Source organism: Staurois parvus, unplaced genomic scaffold, assembly GCF_062004578.1.
Source record: "Staurois parvus isolate SC_StPar_1 unplaced genomic scaffold, SC_StPar_1.0 ptg001004l, whole genome shotgun sequence".
Taxonomy (NCBI): Eukaryota; Metazoa; Chordata; class Amphibia; order Anura; family Ranidae; genus Staurois; species Staurois parvus.
Window position 1 is genome coordinate 220,473 of NW_028318800.1, and position 18,173 is coordinate 238,645.

The following is an 18,173-nucleotide window of genomic DNA, read 5'->3' on the forward strand; positions in this document are numbered from 1 at the left end:
ATTTCAAATACTACAATTTTGGCCATATTCAATATATTTCAATATATTTGTGAATGTATTTTTAAAAATATATTCAGAACACACGCTGCAATATGTATCAAAGTGTAATTTGGAATGCATTTACACGTATATTTAAAAATCTATGTTTAAATGCATTTTTTTAGAGGTTCAAAAATATCTGGACAATATATTTTGAAAAATATATTTTTAAATATATGACTTTGGAAAATACATTTTAATTTACATTTTTGGAATACATGTTAAAATATATTCATGTAGGCCAATATATTGTAAATATATGTCGCATGTATAATTTTTTTTTTCTAAATATATTGAAAATATATTTCTCTTTTATATGGGGTTTGCTGCCAGAAACCAATGTGTATCGAGCATGCAAGGAAATGCCCCATGAGTATGCAGATCTATCGCATGGCTCTGCAAAAGATAATAAAGAGCGATGGTGAGGGGAGGGGGAGGTGTTAACAATATCCTATGGGAGAAGTTCCCCTTTAACTAGTTGCCGACCGCAGATAGCCAAATGACGGCTGCACTGCGGCCGGCCAGTTCTGGGTGGACGTCATATGACGTCCTCCCAGAACGCGCTCTGGGGCGCGCACCCGGCGATCTCCGTGATCGCTGTGTCCTACGGACACAGCTGATCACGTGATGTGGTAAAAGGCCAATCACAGCGGCCTTTTACCACGTGATCAGCGGTGTCCAATGACACGCTGATCACAGGGAAATGCAAGTGCCTGTTCTCGGCTGCACTTTCCTCACGCTGTCAGATCGTGAGGAAAGAACTGCCGAGAACCGGCAGTTGTCAGAGCAGGGATCGGCACCGATTATCAGGGCACTGATGATCAGTGTCCTGATGATCGGTGATCAGCAGTGCCACCCGCAAGTTCCACCCACCTGTGCCAAGCAGTGTGCCCACTAGCTCCGCCCACCTGTGCCCAGCAGTGCACCCACCTGTGCCACTCTGCAGTGTCACACACCTGTGCCCAGAAGTGCCACCTACCTGTGCCCACCAGTGCCACCCACCTGTGCCCACCCACCTGTGCCCACCAGTGCCCACCCACCTGTGCCCACCAGTGCCACCCACCTGTGCTGCCCACCAGTGCTACCCACCAGTGCAGCCCAGCAGTGCTGCCAGTCAGTGCCACCAGTCAGTGCCCAGCGGTTGTGCCAGTCAGTGCCGCCAGTCAGTGCCCAACAGTGATGCCAGTCAGTGCCATCTATCAGTACCCATCATCAGTGTCACCTATCAGTGCCACCTATCAGTGCTGCATATTAGTGCCGCCTATCCGTGACACCTCATTAGTGCTGTCTATCAGTGCCGCCTATCTGTGCCACCTCATTAGTACTGCCTATCAGTGCCCTTTAGTGCTGCCTATCAGTGCCCATCAGTGCCGCCTATCAGTGCCCATCAGTGCTGCCTCATCAACGCACATCAGTGAAGGAGAAAAATTACCTGTTTGAAAAATTTTATAATAGAAACAAAGAAATTTTTTTTCAAATTTTTTGCATTTTTTTATTTATAGCACAAAAAGTAAAGCGCCCAGTGGCGATTAAATACCACCAAAAGAAAGCTCTATTTGTGAGAAAAAAATGATCAAAATTTCATATGGGTACAATGTTGCATGACTGCGCAATTGTCAATCAAAGTGCGGCAGCGCTGAAAGCTGAAAATTGGCCTGGTAAATAAGGGGGTATAAGTGCCTGGTAGGCAAGTGGTTAAAGAGGTTCTAAAGTCGAATTTTTTTTTTTACCTTAATGCATTCTATATATTAAGGTGCAAAAAAAACTTCCAGTTGCTGTTCCCCCCTCCCCCTTTCTCGCTTACCCAAGTCCTTTACCGATCCAGTGCTGTATCCAGCTTCAGATCGTTTCTTCCCTCTCTCTGATCTTACAAACTTGGCTGAAAGCAGTGGAAGGCAGGGGCGGACTGACCATTTGGAAACTCTGGCACTGCCCGAGGGCCCGGGGTCAGTAGTGGGCCCCATGAGATGCCCCTGGTACCTTTTTCATAGGCTTTTTTGGACACAGGGGCCCCATGATCCCCTATTGCCCAGGGGCCCCATGAGTTGTCAGTCTGCCCCTGGTGGAAGGCATTGACTCCTACTGCTGTCAGTCAAATCCTGTGTGGAACAAGCAAGGGGCGGGGCCAAGCCATGCTGTGTGAGTCTGTGGATGCACACAGCCCCGCTCAGGATCGTGCCCCCATAGGAAGTAGCTTCCTATGGTGGTGCACAGAAAAGAGGAGAGCACCTGGTGAACGACCACAGAAAAGGAGGTTCAGGGCCACTCCATGCCATACCTTGGCACAGAAAAGGTAAGTATAACATCTTTTTTTTACATTAGTTAAAAAAAAAAAGACTTTACAACATTTCTGGCAGACCAACAGGTATTTTTTTTATGATTGCAGGGTCTTTAAAGAAATACAAGGGGAAATGTCAATATTTTGCAGAGAAGTACTGTTTTTATTTCACTCTTTTCCTTGATATACACTTTAACCTCTTTGCAGCAAGTGGTGCTCTAGGCGTCTCCGGTGAGGGATCCAGGGCACATATAGTACACCCCCTTCCATTATCTACAATTTTAATGGAAAAAGACAGTCAAAATAAGGCACAGGGTGATTTCATTGAAAATCCAATAAAGTTCAGTCTCTTGTTTTAAGCGTTCCTGTTCATCGAAATCCAATGACCTATTGAGCAGCCTCTTAGGCCTCTATATACAAAACTAAAGGAAAAACCAATCTTTTTCCGTTTCATTTCTCCAGTGTCCTATTGGCTGTCATGTGCTACAAGAACAGAGCTTCCGTACAACACTCTGATGAATGAGGACTAGGTTAGGCCAGCCATACATGGGTTGAAAATCGAACCTAAGAATAATCGGCCAATTTTCGCTCTGTTAGTGGGTCAATGGCACTGGCCGATTTTCATGGTTCCTCCCTTTTTCGGTGATCGGGCATGTTGGAAAATTCGTGAAAAATGACCGATTTTCGACTCAATGATGGTCAAGTCGTACAATCAGGGGCGGACTGACCATTTGGAAACTTGGGCACTGCCCGAGGGCCCGGGGTAAGTAGGGGGCCCCATGAGATGCCCCTGGTACCTTTTTCATAGGCTTTTTTGAGTTTGGGCAAGGACACAGGGGCCCCATGATCCCCTATTGCCCAGGGGACCAATGAGTTGTCAGTCCGCCCCTACGTACAATCCATTTTTTCCAAAAAGAATATGTGCATGAGCCGTGACTTGGAAGGAACAGAAGTTTTGCCTGTTATATGGGGTGAACTTTATGACTCGGTCGGACGATTTTCGAAATCAATGATGGCGTCATCGGATTACCGAGCAAACGTCGTTTCCAATTTTCGGATGAAAAATCATTCGGAATTCAAACCATGTATGGGCTGCATTAGTTCAGCCATCTCTCTTTGACCTACCCAGCCCCTCCATGTGCAATGATCTGATCCAGCCAGAGTGCGGAGATTCAGGTTTGGATGATATCTGATGGCTCTGTGAAGATGACCTACTGTATTTTGCAAGATATTTGTATCCATGATAAGCCTCGTGTTGTGATGAGGTGATGGCTATTTTTGGAAAGCAGTCTGTCTGGGTCAGAATTCTGTGTCTTGTGACGGTATGCTTTGATGAGACGCTGTGCGCCTTTATGGGTTTTTCACAGAGTGAGACGTCTGGGGTTTTTTATTCGACCTTTGGGTTGTTGATGGAGGAATAATCTGCATTGGTAGACAGATACTGCGGCTGAGTGGAGCTCATCTCCTGTGTGGTAGTCGGTGAGATTCTGCCTCTCGCCAGGTCACTATTAGATTGTAAACCTGCATCTGCGTTTCACTGCCCTCCCTCTCCACCTCTCTAGATTTATTTCCCTTTATTCCCTCCACCCCCACCTCTCCATCTCTCTTTGTTCCTTTCCCCTTTGTTCTACACCTCTCCTCCTTCCAGTTATGCCGCTCCTTACCTCTAGGTAAAAATATATTTTATCTTCACGAGCTTCTCCACGCTAGCAAAGACCCTCACTCTGATCTCCACTCAGCAAACCTTTTAAATCGCTATCCTTCCCAAGAAAAGCGCTTCACTTGGGACCTGTAGCTTAAGCCAGCCATAGACGGGTTGAAAATCGGCCGACTTTTCGGCTGAAAAAAAATCGGCCGATTTTCGCACCGCTAGTGGGTTAATTGGTTGGCCGTTTTTCAGGGTTTTTGCACATTTTTATTATTGGTTATGTTGGAAAATTCATGGCCAATTTTGACGATCGGCAGATTTTCCCGACAATGATGGGCAAATCGGCCGATCGTTTTACCAATAAAAAATCTGCGCATGACCTGCAAGAAGAAGTAGAAGAAAAGAAGAAAAAGAAGAAAGAAGAAGAAGAAAGAAGAAGAAGGAAGAAGAAAGAAGAAGGAGAAAGAAGAAAGAAGAAAGAAGAAGAAGAAAGAAGAAAGAAGAAGAAGAAGAAGAAGAAGGAAGAAGAAAGAAGAAGAAGAAGAAAGAAGAAGAAAGAAGAAGAAGAAGAAAAAGAAGAAAGAAGGAGAGGAAAGAAAAAGAAGAAAAAAAGAAGAAAGAAAGAAAGAAAGAAAGAAAGAAAGAAGAAAGAAAGAGAAGGAAGAAGAAGGAAGAGGAAGAAGACATTTTATTCTGCTAAAGTGAATCGATCATAGGAATGGGAGACACCTGAATCCTTCCTACGAACTGGAAGTCCAGTCCACTAATATATTTTGTATGAAAAAGTCTTGCAGTTGCAACAAATGTATCCATTTGTATCCAAATAAAAACATTGTAATCCAAATAATGTATTTGTATGGCTGTCACATTGTATGGTGTGCTCTCCTGTCTCTGTCCGGGGTTTAGTAACACTTTAAAGGATCTGCTTCTGACAGCTTGGTGCCAGATATCACACCATGCCTTCGGAGGTCTAGTGGTATCCATGCCTTTATGGGTCAGGGCTGTTTTGTTGGCATTATTAGGTGGGTGGTCATAAAGTTATAACTGATCAGTATATCTAAAAAACTAAAAAATGAAGTTATGCAGACTCTATGAGCAGGGGTGTATTTAGGTTTTGTGCTGCCCTAGTCAACACAAAAATCGTCTGCCCCCATGGACACTGACCAACAAAAAGTCCCCTTCCCCCTCCCTCAGAGAGAGCCTGACACTGACCAACAATATCCCTGCCTCCCACCCGGGAGGTCCTTCCACTATCCCCCTTCCCGACGATAGAGAGACTCATCTTCACAGCTCCAGACATCCCCGGGAACAAGAGTCAGGTTCTACATACACCATCAAGCAGCCAGCAGCCTGTCTCGGATCCCACCTTGTTCCCATGGTGCACGTGTCCTTTCTTTCATCCCTTTTTCTGGGGGGAGGTGCTGCCCCCTGAAAAATGCTGCCCTAGGCAAGTGCCTTGTTTGCCTTGTGGTAAATACACCCCTGTCTACGATGGCCAATCTGACACAAATTCAGGGAAGAGATAGGAGAGAAATCCTCTTAATGCTACAAGCTCAAGCAAAGATAGCCCTTCCCAGTTTTTAATTCAACATGCATATAATGATAGGATTGTTCCCTTTTCTATGAGGAAGTGAGAATGAACCTTTCGCTGATGCAACGGCCTTTTGTCACAGGTGCATCATTGTCCTTATCGCTTTGCTAACCCATTTTCTACCTACATATTGGTAGGGATGTTCAGAGGGATATTAACAAGACAGTCTACTACTGTTTTCTCTGTCTTACTAGTACACACAGCTCTCAGATGCTGGTATTTTGCAATTCTGTGCTATGAAAGCTGGTAACATGCCCAGTGAACTTCCCTGCCAGCACCCCCAGGCACTGCATCACCCTGATCTCCCTTCACACTAGGCCGGCATTATATAACAGCTGCCAGATCACTGTATCGTACTGTAGGGGGGCATCAGTCTCCTGAGTGGTGGGGGGGGGGGGGGGGGGGGAGAGGATTAGCCTCTGTGAGCTCCATACCCTGAAGGCTGAGTGGAGATGTGTGTCAGTGACAAGCTGGTAGATCCCACTGTGATGATGGGAAGGGACAGATGTGCTTGTGTCTGATCTAGCAGGGTCTTCGTATCCCAGAGCATCCTGCCAACCCCTGGATTATGTTTTATAAATTTACACTTTTCCAACACCGAAAGGCTCACGCCACCTTTCTGTACTGTGAAATACTGAATACTGATGAATCCATGGTTGCTAATCAGAAGTGTTACGATAGCGCTCATTGCATGGGAGGTCTGTCGAAAATCTACGGTTGTCCTTTGGCCATCACAGGCAGAAAAGGGGACAATATGTGGACGGTTTGTCTAAAATCTCAAGTGCAAAATATCATTTAAATAATTGTAGAGATTTTTTTTTTTATTAACTGAATATAAACCATGAAATTGCAGGTTTCCTAAAGTGTATCGTTTTCATAGTAAAAATATTCATCTGGAGACAGGAGTATGTAGAAGGCCACAAGGTCCCACAAGGATCTGTCCAAAGACATAAAGATGGAGACCTGACCACCCTCTCATATCACTGGATGGATCCAGCAAGAATACATATACCAGAGAGATGTTATAATCCTCTGTATTCCTGGGATTCCATGGAATTCCTTCAGGAGATCCCTCAGGATCAGAGGCGGACTGACAACTCATGGGGCCCCTGGGCAATAGGGGATCATGGGGCCCCTGTGTCCTTGCCCAAACTCAAAAAAGCCTATGAAAAAGGTACCAGGGGCATCTCATGGGGCCTCCTACTGACCCCGGGCCCTCGGGCAGTGCCCGAGTTTTCAAATGGTCAGTCCGCCCCTGCTCAGGATGACGATATCATCAGCACATGGTTTACAGTTTAGGGTAGAGTAGGGGAAGTAAGTACTGTAGGTATTGCTGACCATGTCCTGGCTTAAGATTCCGTTTCTCCATTTGTCCTGGTGACCATTAGCATCAATTCTAATCAAGAAAATCTAAAATTATGAACCTTACTTTGAAGAGGTCTCCTTCCTTTTGCATCTTAAAGTATTATTAATGGCTCATTGGGTTTTTTACCTTAATGCTTTCACAGCACCAAGGTAAAAAATGACACAGTAAAGGCGCTACCCCACCCACCACCTGTCTCCAATAGCTTACTTGCTGTCTTTGTCACCTGGATTAATCAGCATTGCTCCCTGGACTCTATGGTTCCACAACAGATGCTGAAAGCAGTGCCGTGATAGGTTCCTGCTGCTGTCAGTTAAACTGCTAGGAGGAGGGAGCACAGGCGTGGCTTGCTGAATGCTGTGTGGGTCTATGGACGCACACAAATCAGCACAGGTCCACGATGGGATCTCCTTAGCATTTGGCAAATTAAAGGAGACACACGCAAGGAGGAAGGAGGGGGAAATGGTTTTAGGATACCCCAGGTCAAGATAAAGTGGAAATACATTTGAAAGGGTATCTAGAGCTGTGCTCTATTGGGGAAGTTTTCCTTGATTTCCAGTCTTCAAAGTAATACCAATGCAGGCCATAGACGGGGAGAAAAACAGACGATTTTCTTTAAAAAAATGAAAAATCGGTTGTTCAAGCGGCCGACGTTACCAGCAATGGTAAACAAAATCGGCCAATTTTCATCCCGTCTACAGCCAGCAAAAAGTGTCCCTGCAGAGAGCTCCGCTATTTCTTTGACAGTTCTTTGACATTTATAGCGGTTGCAACAATGTATCTATTTGTATCCATTTAGGATACAGATGGTTTTATTCGGAAACAAATAGATACAATGTTGCAACCGCTGTAAATGTCAAGGAACTGTCAAAGAAATAGCGGAGCTCTCTGCAGGGACACTTTTTGCCGGACTGGAATTCCTCTTATTTTTCATCCTCTTCTTCTTCTTCCTCTTCTTCTTCTTCATCCTCTTCTTCTTCTTCTTCTTCTTCATCCTTTTCTTCATCCTCTTCTTCATCCTCTTCTTCAAACTTTTATTCTTCTTCTTCATCCTCTTCTTCCTCTTCTTCATCCTCTTCTTCTTTTTCATCCTCTTCTTCTACTTCATCATGCTCTTCTTCTTCTTCATCCTCTTCTTCATTCTCTTCTTCTTCTTCTTCTTCTTCTTCTTCTTCTCCTTCTTCATCATCATCCTCTTCTTCTTCTTCCTCTTCTTCATCCTCTTCTTCTTCCTCTTCTTCATCCTCTTCTTCTTCATCATCATCCTCTTCTTCTTATTCTTCTTCATCCTCTTCTTCTTCTTCTTCATCATCATCCTCTTCTTCTTCATCCTCTTCTTCATCCTCTTCTTCTTCATCATCATCCTCTTCTTCTTCATCCTCTTCTTCTTCATCATCATCCTCTTCTTCTTCATCCTCTTCTTCATCCTCTTCTTCTTCTTCTTCATCCTCTTCCTCTTTTTCTTCTTTTTGTCTTCCTCTTGCAGGTCACTGCTCATGCGCAGATTTTTTTATCGGTAAAAAAACGGCCGATTTGCCCATCATTGCCGCGAAAATCGGCCAATTTTTTTCCAACTTCACCGATAAAAAAAATCTTTGGCCAAAATACCCAAAAACGGCCAAACAAATAGCCCACTAATGATCCGAAAATCGGCCGATTTTATTTTCGGCTGAAAAATCGGCCGATTTTCAACCCACTTATGGCCCCCATAAACATTCCTTTTTTTCCATTTTAGAAGATGAGGTTCAAACACATTTATTATTTGTAGTCCTTGTTCTTACAAATTCTCCTTTTATCTTGTCCTGGGGGATCACTTTTAAATGTACTTCCACTTTTGCAGCCAATTTGAGATAACGTCTACTTCCTACATGTTCCCATTCACACAACATAAAAAAACGAAACAATTAAATCCTGCTTTATTTTTTACCTACTTAGAACCCAACCTAGCTTTTTTAGGGAGGGGGACAAAAAAGCAATATTCAGTACAGCAATACTGTGAGCTCAGGGTGGCTTGATTTTGTACCCCCAGGAGGAGGCTCTCTGATGCCCTAGAACTCACAGGAAGTATAAAGCCGCAACGCACTGGTAGATTTCAAAATGAACACCCAAGGGCGGACTGACCATTTGGAAACTCGGGCACTGGCCGAGAGCCCGGGGTCAGTAGGGGGCCCCATGAGATGCCCCTGGTACCTTTTTCATAGGCTTTTTTGGGTTTGGGCAAGGACAGAGGGGCCCCATGATCCCCTATTGCCCGGGGACCCCATGAGTTGTCAGTCCGCCCCTGTGAACACCATTAGAGGCATGATGAATGCCAAAGTACTTCAAAATTTTGTTTGCTTCTAACATTCAATTTTGATACAAAATTTGTTTATTCGAGATAAATTTTCCATCCTGCTCCTTTGAATTTTCCCATAACTATGGCTGTCGAAAACAACTGTCGATTTGACCACACTAACTGCTGGAAAATCAAACGAACATACTGAAAAGGAACATTTTTAAATGGAATTCTACTAGTGTATGGCCATTCTCGTTCAACCATGAAGACCAGCAGTGGAAGAAGGATGGATGTAGTAAGTGCTCAGCATACTTAAACATTATGCCAAAATGACCTGGGGCCACAACTTTCACTGTACTTTTGCTTGAGAGCTCATTTAGATCAGTTCACCAGTACAGATGACCGTGTTTATCTGCTAGGGGGGCACACAGGTGGTCTGTGCAGCCAGCTTGTTAAAATCAATGACAGGCTGACATCTGCACAGTTCCTCAATGATCTTCCCTGAGCGTACATCCATTAGGAACTGATGCACGGCTCTGAACGCAGTCTGTCTGCATTGGTCTGGCACACGTGTACATAAAGATTAGTTAAGTCTGGAATTGATCTGAACAGGATTCCTGCATGGGGCTGCACAGACCACCTGGGTCTCCTGGGTGGATTTAAATGTCCCTTAGCAGGGGCATTGTATTTATTTAACATCAATGTAAATATTACAAATAAAAGTGCAGCAAATCCCCAGTTCACTGATGGGGTCCCACTATGGTGTAATGGTATATTTTTCTTTTTTGTTGCTTGACATGCGTCGTCCTTCCATTTCTAAATATGCTAATTAGAAAGAATGCTCTCCCTAAGTTAAAATAGTATGGTCCAAAGTCATCATTATCGAGAGAAGCGGGGGATGGTGGGAGGTAGTGATCTGTTGGATCAGTGCATGTCCAATCCAACAAACTGAGTGGGCATCTGGGGAAAAAGTAGGGGTTTTCAGGGTGGGAAATGTGAATACAAATTTGCATATTTTTGAATAAACCCACACTTTTTGAGCCAAGGAAAGGATTATGCAAATTAGGTTTAACCATGATCAATCTCCCTAATGTGCAAGAACAACAAGGAAAGGACTATGCAAATTATGCATATTAGGGTGACCATGATCCTTTGCAATTGGATGAAAGGAGTATGGCATATGGGGAGGGGGAGAATTTTTTTTTGACTAAGGATGGTGTGCTTGTGCCTGGTCTTGGCTATAGGTAACAATTGGTGCTAATTCTTCGCGCTTGCATGTTTTTTTGCGCCTAGGGAGACTGAAAGTTGTTTTGTGTTTCTTCCATTTGCGAATGATTGCACCAACTGTTGTCACAGTTTGGTAGCCCAGTCCAGCCTCCACATGGTGTAGAGTTTGGAATCTGATGGTTTGATTGCTCCTGTGGACAGGTGTCTTTTATACAGATAACAAAATGAGATTAGCAGCACTCCCTTTAAGAGACTGCTTCTAATCTCATTTTATTACCTATATGAAAGACACCTGGTAGCCAGAAATCCTGCTGAATGATAGGGGATCAAATACTTATTTCCCTCATGAACATACAAATCAGTCATCATTTGTTAGACATGCATTTCTTTTGAATTTATTGGTTGCTATTCTGTCTCTGTGTTACAATACACCGAACATTCGATTCTTAGACTGATCATTTCTTTGTAAGTGGGCAAACATTCAAAATCAGCAGGGGATCAAATACGCATTTCCTTCACTGTACATGTGCTTCTGTACAATTTGTAGAGTTAGGAATCACAGAATATCGGGGTGCCATGACGAGGCTCTGTAGCTTACGCATGTGTGTGCGTACACTAAATCCCTGTTTTTAACCTGTTAGACGGGTTTATTCAGTTTGTTGCGTCGCCCTTCCATGTGCTCCTTGCTGTGAAGGCCAGTTATAGACTGGGGCATTGGCCATTTGTTGTAATGGTATAGAAAGGCTCCCTATATGTGACCATACCACTGAGAATGGGAAAAAATGATGCCAGCCATAGTTCATCATAATTACATAAATATGTCTACTAATGGCATGAAAAATAGCAATTCCATTCAACCAGCAAAAACCATTCCACTGCGGTACTATGGAAAGAAGCAAGCTTGGAATGACATTGCTTCTGTTGCGGGATGTATTCATCGTGTAGCTGCAGCAGATATGTCCCTATATCAATGTAATTGTATCTTTAAGCTGCAGAGACATGGATGCTCTGTCAACTGGATAGCAACTGATTCAAGTTTGCTAAAGGATAACATTCAAGTCTATTTTTCTATTAAGGAACTGGCAGGTTCAATTCTTCAAGTGTATGTGTGCTGCAAAGCACAGATTCACAATAATGTAGTATTTAAAGTGTATGTCAAGCCAAAACTTTTTTTTTTATAGTTTTGCATAGAGTAGAGAAGGGTTAGAAAAATGCTAGGGATTTAAAGGATAGATTCACCCTTGTAACATGTTACGCCCGTAATTAGCGTGTAGTATGTTACAGTGATACACCCGCCAGCGCTCCTCTCAGCCCCCGTGACAGCGGGTGGGGGACTTTCTCCCCGCACCCGCTGTCACAATTCAAAAACAGCATGACTGTACAGGGCTCCACCCACGTGGCTGCATCATTCCTTCATAGTTTCCCATGAATGAACTACAAGTACCATCTTCCATTGTGGCAGATGGCTTATAGCTCTCAATGAAATACGAGGGCGCTGGTGAGCGGGTGGGGGACTTTCTCCCCGCACCCGCTGTCACAATTCAAACACAGCATGACTGTATGGGGCTCCACCCACGTGGCTGTATCATTCATTCATAGTTTCCCATGAATGAACTACAAGTACCATCTTCCATTGTGGCAGATGGCTTATAGCTCTCAATGAAATACGAGGGCGCTGGTGAGCGGGTGGGGGACTTTCTCCCAGCACCCGCTGTCACAATTCAAAAACAGCATGACTGTATGGGGCTCCACCCACGTGGCTGCATCATTCATTCATAGTTTCCCATGAATGAACTACAAGTACCATCTGCCATTGTAGCAGATGGCTTATAGCTCTCAATGAAATACGAGGGAGCTGGTGAGCGGGTGGGGGGCTTTCTCCCCGCACCCGCTGTCACAATTCAAAAACAGCATGACTGTACGGGGCTCCACCCATGTGGCTGCATCATTCATTCATAGTTTCCCATGAATGAACTTCAAGTACCATCTGCCATTGTGGCAGATGGCTTATAGCTCTCAATGAAATACGAAGGCGCTGGTGAGCGGGTGGGGGACTTTCTCCCCGTACCTGCTGTCACAATTCAAAAACAGCATGACCCACCCATGTGGCTGCATCAGGGGTGGACTGACCATAGGCCTTTTGGCTAAGTCCAGGGCAATTTTTATGCTACGTGCCTCAGGGCCTAGCCAGTGCACAATTGCACGGCCACTTTTTTTATTTTTACTTATTTATTTAATTTATTTTTTCTCCCACGTTTGTTCACTTTTCACTTATGTGTGTTTTTTTCCTCACGGATGGTAGGGTGTGGGTCCTCGGGCCTATCCTGAAGTCTAGGGGGAGGATGTGTGGCCTTTTGGTTCCTTCCTCCCCTGTCCCTAGGGGGGTCTCTCTTCGGGAGAGCCCCCTGACCAAGTACTTGGTGGTTGGCTTAGGCTAGACACAAGGAAAGGGGTCCGCCAGGCCTTTTGGCTAGGTGGACCATGTGGAAACCTTAGTCCCTGTCAGGAGCTTCGTGCCCCGGGGGATCAGGGTGGAGGTCCTACCCCTTCGGGGGGTGAACAAAGCACACCCCTAAGTGCACTTTTTTGTGTTGGTTTTGCACTAGCACGTTTTTTGTTCACTTACGGGTTTTCGTTTTTCGCACTTCCGCGGACTTCAAAAAATAAAAAGGGGTGGACTGACCATTGGGGTACTCTGGCTACTGCCTGTTAGTAGGGGGCCCCATGAGATGACCATGGTACCTGTCATATGCTTTTTTGGGTGTGGTTTGAGTGTGGGCAAGGACACAGGGGCCCCATGATCCCCTATTGCCCGGGGGCCCCATAAGTTGTCAGTCCCCCCTGGGCTGCATCATTCATTCATATCTTCCTGTGAATGAATGAACTATAAGTACCATCTACCATTGTGGCAGATGGCTTATAGCTCTCAATGAAATACAAAGGCGCCGATGACTGCTGGCACTTGTAGTTAGATGAGTCTTCCTACAGTTCAGCAACTGTCTGCCCGTATGGAAAGTAGACAGACTGAGAGTCTGCAGGATCCTGGTGTTGCACCCACAATCTGCAGATCGCAGGTACAATGCTTTACAGGCTGCATCATACAAAAATAATAAATGCACATTTTTTACCTGCAGAGATTTGCATTTATTATTATTTTTTTTTTCAAAAGGTTAACCTATTCTTTAACACTTCCCTATTCTATTCCAACTGAGAAAAGGTTGTGGCTATACATACCCTTTAAAGGATAAGTTCACCTTTCAGGGAAAAAAAATGTGCATTTGTTTTTTCCCTGAGGAGCCTGGAAAGCATTGCACTCGTGAACAGTGGATCCGGAGTGCAATGCCAGACAAGACCTGCAGCTTTCAGCCAGTACCTGCATACCGGCTGTTTCCAAGCTGCAGGGCTTTGTGAATTAACTACGAGTCCGCTCATCAGCGAAGCCACGGTCCATTCAGTACTACAAGCTGTCAGGTGCAAAGGCTGATGGCAGTTGTAGTTTGTGCATTCACAGGAAAATGTGAATGAATGACACACGCCTGTGTGCGTGGAGCCCCACATGGCCACGGATTTTTTGAAAGAGTGACAGCGGGCGCGGGAAAAGATTCCCCCCCTTGCTGTCACAGGGAGGTGGGGAGGGGAGAGAGGCTGAAGCTGCTGGAACATGTTACATGTTCCACCCTAAATAGAGTTGGAACATGTAACATGTTTCAAAAGATGAACTTATCCTTTAGTCCGGGTACGGAATTTGCAGAGTTTTCTGTGCAAATTCTGCGCTGCATCAGAATCGCACCCCGTTCATGCGAATTGCTGCGGGTGTGTGTGTTAAGTGAACAACACCCCGAAAGCGGTCCACAAAACACGGTGCGAATGCGCAGAATTGGATGGCATAGGTGCGAATACCCGTGCAATCTGATTCTAGTGCGGACCAAAAAAAGGGTCCTGCATGTTTTTGGTGTGGTGCGATTAGAGCCATACAAAATGTACGCATCGCACACAAATCGCATTTGATTTCCATGGGTATGTGGTGATGTTCCTGTGCGAATTACATGCGATAAACTGCACCGCATATATGTGAACCCGGGCTTAAGGTTATCCAGACTCACATCTATAAACAGGTCAGCCTCCCAGGGTGCGTTCTGAGGCCGTGCATTTGCACCCACATGGGTGTTGTGCATTGGGAGCAGCAGCTGCGTCCATGCAGCCACTGTGTCCCAATTGACAGCAATGGGGGGGGGGGGGGGTGTTAACACTTATGTATGCCCTGTGTCAGGGGTAGGCAACCTGCGGCTCTCCAGCTGTTACAGGACTACAAGTTACATCATGCCTCTGCAAGTCATAGCTGTAACTGTCAGTTTTGTAATGTTGCAATGCCTCATGGGAAATGTAGTTCCACAACAGCTAGAGAGCCGCAGGTTGCCTACCCCTGCCTGTGTGAACAAGGGAATTTACTAAGACTAAAGCAGCTGTGCAAGGCAACCAATCAATTTTCAGCTTTCATTTTCCAAGTTTAACTGAACAAGCTGAAGATCGAATCTGATTGGCTATTATGCACAGCTGCTCCAAATTCTGTCTACGTCAAATGCAGGCCATACATGGTTCAAATTCCAAATGATTTTTCGGTCAAAAATCGAAACGGCGTTCGTTCTGTAATCCGATAGTGCCACCAATGATTTAGAAAATCGGTTGTTTTTCATGAATTTTCCAGCATCCCCGATAAACGAAATGGGGAGGAACCACGAAAATCGGCCGATGCCATTGCCCCACTAACAAAGCGAAAATCGGCCGATTATTCTTAGGTATGATTTTCGTACGAAAATTGTGTGGAATTCCAACCATGTATGGCCTGCAAAAGCCCTTTCTGTCAAAAAGCTCTACCTCCTCAAATTTTCCTCCAGGCTTTAGTTCTGCTTTAAGGGTGACAACCCCGTGTTTTTTGTTTTTGCCCCATTTGTATCAATCGGTTCTTGTACATCTTTCCTGAGATTTCAGTAAACAGTGAATGACCTTAACACGGTGCTGTGCACACTGACAATGCTGTGTTGATGTGCACACTCTGCTCCGAGGGCCTCCTTATTATTCTGAGCCTCGCACAGCGCTGTACTAGGACATCTGGTATGCTCACGGACGTACTGGGAGGCAGAACAGAATGACCCCTGCTAGAAATGATGGGGAATTTATCATTCATGGAGGATGTTTGTCGCAAAGTGCGTACAGCCTAATACCTTATTAAAATTGACAAAACTCTGAAAGTGAATTCTCAAAAGCTTCTAGCTGAACTCCAGATTATTAACCCCATTTTTAAAGACCAGGTTTGCTCTCTTCAAAAGCTACGGTGCCTCTACATCACAGCATTTTCTACGTTTTAATATTGTGACTCTGTTGTCACACTCATTAGTTTATATGTACACAGGGGCAGACTGACAACTCATGGGGCCCCCGGGCAATAGGGGATCTTGGGGCCCCTGTGTCCTTGCCCAAACTCAAAAAAGCCTATGAAAAAGGTACCAGGGGCATCTCATGGGGCCCCCTACTGACCCCTGGCCCTCGTGCAGTTCCCGAGTTTCCAAATGGTCAATCCGCTCCTGTATCTACACCATTTATGCCAAAAGTATTGGGCCAGCCCTCCATATTATTGGATTCAGGTGTTCCAATCCCCTCCATGGACACAGGTGTATACAATCAAGCCCCTAGGCATGCAGACTGCTTCTACAAACATTGGTGAAAGAATGGGTCGCTCTCAGGAGCTCAGTGACTCCAAGCGTGGTCCCGTGATAGGTGGCCACCTGGGCAATAAGTCCATCCGTGACATTTCCTGGCTACTAAATATTCCACGCTCAACTGTTAGTGGGATTATAACAAAATGGAAGCAACTGGGAACAACAGCAACTCAGCCACCAAGTGGTAGGCCACGTCACATGACAGAGCGGGGTCAGCGCATGCTGAAGCGCACAGTGCGCAGAAGTCACCAACTGTCTGCTGAGTCAATAGCTAAAGACCTCCAAACTTGGTGTGGCCTTCAGATGAGCCCAACAACAGTGCGTAGAGAGCTTCATGGAATGGGTTTCCATGGCCGAGCAGCTGCATCCAAGCCTTCCATCACCAAGTGCAAAGCAAAGCGTCGGATGCCGTGGTGTAAAGCACGCCTCCACTGGACTCTAGAGCAGAGGAGACGTGTTTTCTGGAGGGACCAATCACGCTTCTCTGTCTGGCAATCCGATGGATGTGTCTGGGTTTGGTGGTTGCCAGGGGAGCGGTACTTGCCTGACTGCATTGTGCCAAGTGTAAAGTTTGGTGGAGGGGGAATTATGGTGTGCGGTTGTTTCTCAGGGGTTGGGTTGGCCCCCTAGTTCCAGTGAAGGGAACTCTTAAGGCGTCGGCATACCAAGACATTTTGGACAATTTCATGATCCCAACTTTGTGGGAAGAGTTTGGGGATGGCCCCTTCCTGTTCCAACATGACTGCGTACCAGTGCACAAAGCAAGGTCCATAAAGACATGGAGGAGCCAGTTTGGGGTGGAGGAACTTGACTGACCTCAACCCCATAGAACACCTTTGGGATGAATTAGAGCGGAGACTGCTAGCCAGGCCTCCTCCCCCGATATCAGTGCTTGACCTGACAAATGTGCTTCTGGAAGAATGGTCCAACCTTCCCATAGACACCCTCCTAAACCTTGTGGACGGCCTTCCCAGAAGAGTTGAAGCTGTTATAGCTGCAAAGGGCGGGGCCAACCAATATTGAACCCTACGGACTAAGACTGGGGGGCCATCACAGGTCATGTGCGTGGAAAGGCCGGCCGATACATTCAAAGTGTGATAGCGCTGAAAGCTGAAAATTGGCCTGGACAGGAAGGGGGGGAAAGTGTCCGGACAGGAAGGGGGGGAAAGTGTCCGAACTGGAAGGGGGAAAGTGTCCGGACAGGAAGGGGGGGAAAGTGTCCGAACTGGAAGGGGGAAAGTGTCCGGACAGGAAAGGGGGGAAAGTGTCCGGACAGGAAGGGGGTGAAAGTGTCCGGACTGGAAGGGGGTGAAAGTGTCCGAACTGGAAGGGGGAGAGTGTCCGGACAGGAAGGGGGGAAAGTGTCCGGACAGGAAGGGGGGGAAAGTGTCCGAACTGGAAGGGGGAAAGTGTCCGAACTGGAAGGGGGAAAGTGTCCGGACAGGAAGGGGGGAAAGTGTCCGGACTGGAAGGGGGAAAGTGTCTGGACTGGAAGGGGGGGAAAGTGTCCGGACTGGAAGGGGCGGAAAGTGTCCGGACTGGAAGGGGGGGAAAGTGTCCGGACTGGAAGGGGGGGAAAGTGTCCGGACAGGAAGGGGGGGAAAGTGTCCGGACTGGAAGTGGTTAAAGATCAATCCAAACACGGATAATTCTTCAGAGAACAAAGCACGTATTACAAAGCCCTTACCGACTGTGTCTGTTCCGCACCCACAGATATACTGGCCTGCAGCAGCTCCAAGTCAGGAAATGGTTAACACATTCCAGTGCCCAAAGTCAGTGGCATTTGAGCCAATTTGTGTTCGCTGACATGTTGTGACTACAGAGCCTGGCAGACGCCCCCAGTACCCAATGACCTCTGGCCTGCCTCTGCAGAGGGAGTACAATCCTGGCATTGTACTTCCTTCCTGTCTCCTGGGCACAGGCTCTTCGCCTGCTGAATTCTAATTCTGCAAATATAACAGAGAAGAGAATTGGGAAGGCAGTGTGTCCCCTCCCCCGCCGTGTGAAGGCGACGATCGGTAAACATTCACAATTC

General features: G+C 45.9%; 1 long non-coding RNA gene across 1 annotated transcript; it reads right to left on the reverse strand.

Annotated features, from left to right (window-relative positions):
• Window positions 1-2,459: 2,459 nt before the first annotated feature.
• Window positions 2,460-17,941, reverse strand: LOC149441320 (uncharacterized). Its single transcript, XR_016307399.1, has 2 exons — window positions 17,826-17,941; window positions 2,460-2,590 (listed from the first exon to the last, which is right to left on the reverse strand). It is a non-coding gene; the product is annotated as an uncharacterized LOC149441320 (long non-coding RNA).
• Between the last annotated feature and the right edge of the window lie 232 nt (window positions 17,942-18,173).